General features: G+C 40.2%; 1 non-coding gene across 1 annotated transcript; it reads left to right on the forward strand.

The window, feature by feature from the left end:
• Positions 1–743: 743 nt before the first annotated feature.
• On the forward strand, positions 744–850 carry LOC138447017 (U6 spliceosomal RNA). The gene has a single exon (XR_011259652.1). It is a non-coding gene; the product is annotated as a U6 spliceosomal RNA (small nuclear RNA).
• The last annotated feature ends 8,757 nt before the right edge of the window (positions 851–9,607 follow it).

Here is a 9,607-nt window from a genome sequence, read left to right on the forward strand (position 1 = left end):
CCAGGGGCTGGGTGGAGAGAGGAGCAGGGAGGTATTCATCAAACGGCACAATATTTTGGTTGTTAAGTGATGAGATGATGTCCTGAAGATCTACAGCATAACATCATACCTATAGTTCACGACGCTGTATTGTGTACTTAAAATTTTGCTAAGAGGGTAAGTCTTATGTTAAGGGTTCTTATCACAAATAAGAATAGCAATACGTAAAGAAAAAGTGTTATTTTAATAGGCAAGAGTATATTTTCACAGAGTATAAACAAGGTTGTGAGAAATCTAAAAACAATAGAGCAGATATAAAATGACAAGAGTTTTTTTATTATTATTATATTAGCCTAGAAACAGTAGAACAGCATAGAGGGAAGTATTATTTGAGGCAGCATGGCAGCTGTATTCTTTCCAAAACTATAGGGCAAAACTGGAAGCTACAGATATATGTTATTAAAAGGAAAAGTTCAAGTTTAGCTTAAGAAAAACCTTTGAACAGCTACTGCCACCCACTGATCAGAAAGGCCACTTCAACAAAAGCTGGGTTCCCATTCCTACTGTAGATCTAAGCTATAGACCAATAAAGATGGGGAACAGAGAAGGGATGCGTGATGCAAGAAGCTATACTAAGTGATCTCTTCTTTCTAAGATTCTACAATTTCAGAGCACAACAGGTGTTGTTTCTTTCCAATCTTTGTCTCCCATTTTCAGGATCTACACTTTCTATTCAATTTTTCTTTACACTTAAAACATTTCTAGTGCTCACTTCAGAAGCACATATGCTAAACACTGGAACAACAGGTGAAGACTAGCATAGCTCCTTCGCAAACATGACATGCAAATTTATGAGGTATCCCGTGTTTTGGGGAGATTAGCAGATACAAATTACTATACATCAAATAGATAAACAACAAGGTCCCACTGTGTAACACAGGGAACTATATTCAATATCTTGTAGTAAAACATAGTAGAAAAGAACATGAAGAAGATTATGTGTATGTCTATATTATATATATTATATATATATATATATATATATCTGAATCACCTTGCTGTACACCAGAAACTAGCATAAAATTATAAATCAACTACACTTAAATCAAATCCCTTATGAGTATACAGTGGAAGTGAGAAGTAGATTTAAGGGACTAGATCTGATAGATAGAGTGCCTGATGAACTATGGATGGAGGTTCATGACATTGTACAGGAGATAGGAATCAAGACCATCCCCAAGAAAAAGAAATGCAAAAAAAGCAAAATGACTGTCTGAGGAGGCCTTACAAATAGCTGAGAAAAGAAAAGAAGTGAAGGGCAAAGGAGAAAAGGAAAGATATACACATTTGAATGCAGAGTTCCAAAGAATAGAAAGGAGAGATAAGAAAGCCTTCCTCAGCAATCAATGCAAAGAAATAGAGGAAAACAACAGAATGGGAAAGACTAGAGATCTCGTCAAGAAAATTAGAGATACCAAGGGAATATTTCATGCAAAGATGGGCTTGATAAAGGACAGAAATGGTAGGGACCTAACAGAAGCAGAAGAGATTAAGAGGAGGTGGCAAGAATACACAGAAGAACTGTACAAAAAAGAGCTTCATGATCCAGATAATCATGATGGTGTGTGATCACTCACTGAGAGCCAGACATCCTGGAATGTGAAAAGTGGGCCTTAGAAAGCATCACTACGAACAAAGCTAGTGGAGGTGATGGAATTCCAATTGAGCTATTTCAAATCCTGAAAGATGATGTTGTGAAAGTGCTGCACTCAATATGCCAGCAAATTTGGAAAACTCAGCAGTGGCCACAGAACTGGAAAAGGTCAGTTTTCATTCCAATCCCACAGAAAGGCAATGCCAAAGAATGCTCAAACTACTGCACATTACAACTCATCTCACACACTAGTAAAGTAATGCTCAAAATTCTCCAAGCCAGGCTTCATCAATATGTGAGCTGTGAACTTCCTGATGTTCAAGCTGGTTTTAGAAAAGGCAGAGGAACCAGAGACCAAATTGCCAACATCCGCTGGCTCATCAAAAAAGCAAGAGAGTTCCAGAAAAACATCTATTTCTGCTTTATTGACTATGCCAAAGCCTTTGACTGTGTGGATCACAATAAACTGTGGAAAATTCTGAAAGAGATGGGTATACCAGACCACCTGACCTGCCTCTTGAGAAACCTGTATGCAGGTCAGGAAGCAACAGTTAGAACTGGACATGGAACAACAGACTGGTTCCAAATAGGAAAAGGAGTACGTCAAGGCTGTATATGGTCACCCTGCTTATTTAACTTCTATGCAGAGTACATCATGAGAAATGCTGGGCTGGAAGAAGCACAAGCTGGAATCAAGATTGCTGGGAGAAATATCAATAACCTCAGATATGCAGATGACACCACCCTTATGGCAGAAAGTGAAGAGGAACTAAAAAGCCTCTTGAAGAAAGTGAAAGAGGAGAGTGAAAAAGTTGGCTTAAAGCTCAACATTCAGAAAACGAAGATGGCATCCGGTCCCATCACTTCCTGGCAGATAGATGGGGAAACAGTGGAAACAGTGTCAGAGTTTACTTTTGGGGCTCCAAAATCACTGCAGATGGTGATTGCAGCCATGAATTAAAAGACATTTACTCCTTGGAAGGAAAGTTATGATCAACCTAGATAGCATATTGAAAAGCAGAGACATTACTTTGCCAACAAAGGTCTGTCTAGTCAAGGCTATGGTTTTTCCAGTGGTCATGCGTGGATGTGAGAGTTGGACTGTGAAGAAAGCTGAGTGCTGAAGAATTGATGCTTTTGAACTCTGGTGTTGGAGAAGACTCTTGAGAGTCCCTTGGACTGCAAAGAGATCCAACCAATCCATCCTAAAGGAGATCAGTCCGGGGCGTTAATTGGAAGGACTGATACTGAAGCTGAAACTCCAATACTTTGACCACCTCATGCGAAGAGCTGACTCACTGGAAAAGACCCTGATGCTAGGAGGGATTGAGGCAGGAGGAGAAGGGGACGACAGAGGATGAGATGGCTGGATGGCATTACCGACTCAGTGGACATGAGTTTGAGTAAACTCCGGGAGTTGGTGATGGACAGGGAGGCCTGGTGTGCTGTGATTCATGGGATCACAGAGAGTCGGATACGACTGAGCGACTGAACTGAACTGAACTGAACACTTCAATTAAAATAATATATTCCCTTACCCCAGCAATTTCACTTCTAGAAACCCAACATGAAGAAATATTGGCCCACGTGCAAAAGATATGCATATAATGATAACTGTTTGTAATAGCAAAACCATAAAGGATTGAGAAATTCATACATATATATCAAGTAGAGAATAGCTAAATTATGAAACAACAGAAAAAAAATAAAATATATAATTAATATTTTTTCAAATGAAACAGTCAAAATTTCATCACCTTCTGATTATTTACCCTTGGTCTGTGCCCTCAGAATGGTCTACGACCCTGCATTCATAATCATTTACAAATATCTCATCCATTTGCTGCTGTTCAGTTGCTAAGTCACATCCAACTCTTTGTGGCCCCACAGAATGTAGCATGCCAGGCTTCCCTGGGCTTCATAATTGTTTACAAATTTCTCATCCATAGGGATACTACAAATAGAAAGAAATAGCTTTCATTTATCTCAGGAATCGTCCCAATGAGTAACACTATCACAACTGGAATTTTAACTTAATCCTACCCTATTTAATATAAAACCAGGTGTCAGTATACCCCAAGGACAGTGAATAGTTCTTCCAAGGTCAGGAATTTTACGCATATTTGGATTATCTGGTCCCTTTTGCTGAAAGCGTCTTCATCACCCTTCATCATCAGGCATGAGTGCCTATCGCACATCAGGCACCGTGTGCTGAGTTGCAGGTCGACAGCTCTAAGGCAGGCAGGATTCCTGTCCCCAGCACGGAATGCAGGCAGAACAGAAGCTAATTTTACAGTGAAGAACTCCATGTTTATCACATTCATAACGTGTGCTCAACAAATGCTGGTCAAATAAACGAATGAACTCGACCAATTAAAAAAATAACCTCAGTTCAGTTCATTTCATTCACTCAGTCGTGTCCGACTCTTTGTGACCCCATGAATTGCAGCACGCCAGGCCTCCCTGTCCATCACCAACTTCCAGAGTTCACTCAGACTTATGTCCATCGAGTCAGTGATGCCATCCAGCCATCTCATCCTCTGTCATCCTCTTCTCCTCCTGCCCCCAATCCCTCCCAGCATCAGAGTCTTTTCCAATGAGTCAACTCTTCGCATGAGGTGGCCAAAGTACTGGAGTTTCAGCTTTAGCATCATTCCTTCCAAAGAAATCCCAGGGCTGAATAACCTGGACTTCGTTTAAAATGTCCTTTATACCACCTAGAAAGAGTTTATTAAACAAGAAGAATATTATAGAATAATGTAAGCATATTCAACTTCCTTAAAACTGAACATCTTTTAAAAACATTGGAAAAGCTTCAAATAAGCTGTATTTTTTATTCAGTATTATTCCTGAGTTATACACAACTTCAACCTACCAAAAACAATTATCCCTGAATTTTTTGTCAGAGCACTTTAGGAAAGCTAAATATATACTAACATGTGTTAGGTATTTAAATATTCTGATCAAACCTTCAGATATTCAATCCAGAGAACTAGTGAGCAACTCTTTTTTTCTGTCCTGTCAGCAGGATAAGGCAATAACAATGCATCCTGTACAGCAACATCAAAAGGCATATGTTTTGTTCCCCCAGCTATTTCCAGCTACTCGGGTGAAGCTAAGAGTTGGATTTACCCAGGGAGGAAGCTGAAGGTATAGCCAAGGGAGGGATTAAAATGATGAAATAAATCCAACCTGTTCAAGGAGGGAAATGAGGCCACGAGTAGGGCCTGCTGAAAATAGCACTTAACAGACATGGGATTACTCTTCAATATTCTTTTCTCCTCAAAGGAGGAGTTCATCGAGCCAACAGAGCATATAATGGGGTTTCCAACCAAGAGGGAATAAAGGGAAGATCGTTTCCCACCTTTTGCCTTTACAGTCTCTCAGCATCTCTTTAGCCTCCTTTTCTAACATCACGTGTCTGAAGCCCACAGCTCCGAGTCCACCATGAGAGCAGAGCCTTTCCAGCTTCTCCTCCATTAACCAATATTCCTTCCACTGCAGTTTTCTTTTGACCTTCAAAAGTATTAATAACCTTTGTTGGTGACTGGCACTCTTGCTTGTGTGAAAGAGGTTGCATTGCCAGGTTCGATCATTATGTTGTTTCTTTTTATTTCTGTCTGGCTGAAAACTATGTCCTATTTCCAAAGTTATAACGAAAAGTAGGTGCTTATTCCTATGATCAAAATAGGTTCTTCACAGGGAATGTCACTGCAATAGATTTGAATACACCAAAAAACAGGGACTTCCCTGGGGGATACAGGGGTTGAGAATCTGCCTTCCAATGTGGGGGACGTGGGTTCAACCCCTGGTCAGGGAACTAAGATCCCGCATGCCTCAGGGCAGCTGGGCCCACACACCATATCACAACAAGAGAGGCCCGCTCACTGCAGCTTGAGAAGCCCAAGTACTGCAATGAAAGACCCAACACAGACAAATGAGTAAACTAATTAATTAATCAATTAAATATCAATTAATATTTTATTAAAAAATATAAACCAGTGCTGGTTTTATTCCCAGCTTACCCTTGACCCCATTATAGTGAGTAGGGGCAGATCTCACCACTCCTGACCTTGGCACATGCTGGTGACCAAGAGGAAGGCAGGCAACAATGGCAGTTCAGCTGTCCCAAAGGTGCCATCCAATGTTTCGCATCAGTCTCTTTGGCCAAAACTTAGTCCTGTGGCCACACCCAGTGGTTGTAGGCAAGCACCAGGGTCAGCAACACACCTATCCAGTCAGTAGAACATTTTCATCCACTTAGTCCCAAGATGTGTTGAGTCACTAAAAGATCCATATATTCATATCTTGTTGTTATGCTCAAATAAAAGATGATCCTGTGAGCTGCCACACAGTGCCAGTTTTACGTTTACAAATCTGACTCTCCTTGTCCTTACCAGCCCTGTGCTTAGTCATTCAGTCATGTCTGACTCTTTGCAACCCCGTGGACCATAGCCTGCCAGCCTCCTCTGGCCATAGGATTCTCCAGTCAAGAATACTGGAGTGGGTTGCCATGCCCTCTTCCAGAAGATCTTCCCAACCCAGGGATCAAACCCAGGTCTCCCACATTGCAGGCGGATTCTTTACCATCTGAGCCACCAGACTCTACTTCACCTTAAACCTCAAGCTTCCACAAAATAAAGGTCATTTCATTTCATTTTTGAATCTGAAATATATGAGCTCACCCAGCTAAAAGTTTATTCAATGAGTAAGTGAACAAATGAGACAGTGAATGGACTACTAAACTGGATAGGTGAATCTGAGGGAAGAAGTGATGATATATGTTCCAAGTATCTAATTTGGCTTAATTTTTAGATCACAGTGAATGTATTTAGCTTCTAATTATGTCCTGCCTCAATTTTTAATCCATTGGGGAGAGAAAATTTTAAAATTTCAATATTTAGAATCGTTCAGTTGCTCAGTCATGTCCAACTCTTTGTGACTCCATGAACTGCAGCACGCCAGGCCTCCCTGTCCATCACCAACTCCTGGAGTTTACCCAAACTCATGTCCATTGAGTCGGTAATGCCATCCAACCATCTCATCCTCTCTCGAACACTTCTCCTCCTGCCCTCAATCTTTCCCAGCATCAGGGTCTTTTCAAATGAGTCAGCTCTTTGCATCAGGTGGCCAAATATTGGAATTTCAGCTTCAGTATCAGTCCTTCCAATGAACACTCATTACTGATCTCCTTTAGGATTGACTGGTTGGATCTCCTTGCAGTCCAAGGGACTCTCAAGAGTCTTCTCCAATACCACAGTTCAAAAGCATCAATTCTTTGGTGCTCAGCTTTCTTTATAGAAATATTTAGAATAGATGAATTTAAAATCAGATGCCTTAGTAAAATGTGATTCTTTCCTTAAAAGGGCCCAGTGGACATAAATATGAGGGTAGTTTATATCTTCTTCATCTTTAAAAATATTTACTATGCGTTCACAGGCAGAAGGTGGGAGAAATGCTTCCAAGAAAGTTAAACAAAAAGTTATCTTCTATCTCAAAACATGTAGCAGGACACTATAAACAGATTCTATACATTTCCCTCTTTCTTTGATATGTACTATATATCAATACCTTTGGTTAATTAATAATACATAACTAATAACAGAATTTTGTACTTTTATCATCTTACATGTAAAATTGTTTAGATACAATATATCACCGTTTCAGGAAGAAATCATGGGCAGGTCAGCTGTCTTTGTAATGAGATTATAATCCAGTCACTTTCTTCCATTAAGAAGAATTAACAACAACTAGAGGTATTGATGGGGCTTCCCTGAAGAATCAGACGTAAAAAATCTTCCTGCAATGCAGGAGACTTGGGTTCGATCCCTGGGTCAGGAAGATCCCCTGGGGGAGGGCATGGCAACCCACTCCAGTATTCTTGCCTGGAGAATCCCAAGGACAGAGAACCCTGGCGGGCTACAGTCCATGGGGTCGCAAAGAGTCGGACTGAGCGACTAAGCAAAGCACACAGCACGGAGGTATCGACAGTCTTTAGTTTTTGGACACCTGGTGTGGGATGATACTATAGAAAGCAGAAATAAACTACACTTTCTACTGTGCTGAGTGCTTATATGGTTACAATGATGGGTAAATAGTGGGGGTAAAGTTGCATCTTGTGTTTAAACAGTAGACAGGAGATAGAGAAGCCTGTTGGTGTTGCATGCACATTGCTTTTGAAACTCTAGATTCATGTGTGATGGAGGAAGAGCAGCACCTAGTGGTAAAACGTATCAGCTGCACCCACCAGGGAGCTGATTGGAAGTCTTCCAGGAAGTAGTCAAATATTTCAGCCAGATTTTTTTAAAACACATTTCAGGCATCTTAAACGATAGCATCTTTAATTCCCGTGATGGTGTTTGTCGTGTATGTCAGTTACAGATTTGAGTCAACTTAATCTATTTGAATATTTTCCCAAAAAAGGCATAGATGATCAACATATGCAAGAATTTAGAAAAAGATCCAGTACTTTCTAAACTTTGCACAGATACCCAAAGCATGTATGGTAAAATATGCAGGTTAAAATAGCATATTTTTTAGCTGATCTAAGAGTTTATTTAAGGCAGGAGGAGAAGGGGACGACAGAGGATGAGATGGTTGGATGGCATCACTGACTCAATGAACATGAGTTTGAGTAAGCTCCGGGAGTTGGTGATAGACAGGGAGGCCTGATGTGCTGCAGTCCATGGGGTCGTAAAGAGTCGGACATGACTGAGCGACTGAACTGAACTGAACTGAGAGTTTATTTAAGTATTACTTATCTCAGTCTACTAACACATTTGAGCAAAAGAGTGCTGCTTTCTTAAGCAAGAAGTTGTATTTCACTGAGATTATTTCAAGAACTTGGAGGTACCTGTAAATAGCTACTCTGAAATTCTCTTTTCTTCAAGCAATAGATGTCATAAACATAATACAGTATTCCACACACTTTGGACACACAATAAATTAATAACTGAGTATTTAAAAATATATATCATGGAAACTAGTTTTAATTATATAGCTTATAGTTTAGTTGATGATGATAGTGGCAAGGAGAAATAATTGGAAATATTATAAATAAGCATTTGTGCATATTTCAATTACTAAAATTTTATCCCCTTGGTGGGAGCATAATCATATGAATTTTGTCATCTGTCCTTGAGACCCTGACGTAAAAAGAAAGAACTGTTAAATTCAAATTAACCTAGTTTGTTTTTATTCACCAAGCTCCTTTTTCTCAAAGTAGACATCACACACATGTGCACACACACACACACCAGCCAGGCCAATCATCATATTCCACCCCGTGGCCTTTGGGATTATTCCAGGACTGTCCAATCAAATGCAGCTTCCAGAAGTGAAGTCCTGAGCCAGAACTGGTGGAGAAGTCCGTTCTTTCTCCTTTAATGGGCAGCTGTAAGGGGTGATGCTCCAGCCATAAGAAACTTAGCACAACAGAGAATGAAATGAAATAGGAGACAGGAGAGGAGAAAGAGCCTTTAGGACAGGAGCCTCTTGTTCTGGCTGCTGATGTCCTTGGCTCCTGTTTCCTGTTCCTGTTTCACTTTCTCAGTTTCTCTTCCCATAAATCTCTTTGAGACAAAATCTACTTTGAGATGTTTCTGCAACCTAAGAAGAATTGACTCATACTGCATTTTTTTTAAAAGCATAACTGTGGAAAACAGTATGGAGGTTCCTTTCAAAACTAAAAACAGAGCCACCATATGATCCAGCAATCTCACTCCTGGGCATATATCCAGAAAAGAGGCAAACTCTAATTCAAAAAGATACATGAGCCCCAGTGTTCACTGCAGCACTATTTACAATAGACAGGACATGGAAGCAACCTAAATATCCACCAACAGAGGAATGGATAAAGAAGACGTGGTACACATATGCAATGGAATATTGCTCAGTCATAAAAAAGAACTAAAGCCATTTGCAGATACATGGATGGAGATTATCATACTAAGTGAGGTAAGTCAGACAAAGAAA

This window comes from Ovis canadensis, chromosome 10, assembly GCF_042477335.2.
Source record: "Ovis canadensis isolate MfBH-ARS-UI-01 breed Bighorn chromosome 10, ARS-UI_OviCan_v2, whole genome shotgun sequence".
Classification (NCBI taxonomy): Eukaryota; Metazoa; Chordata; class Mammalia; order Artiodactyla; family Bovidae; genus Ovis; species Ovis canadensis.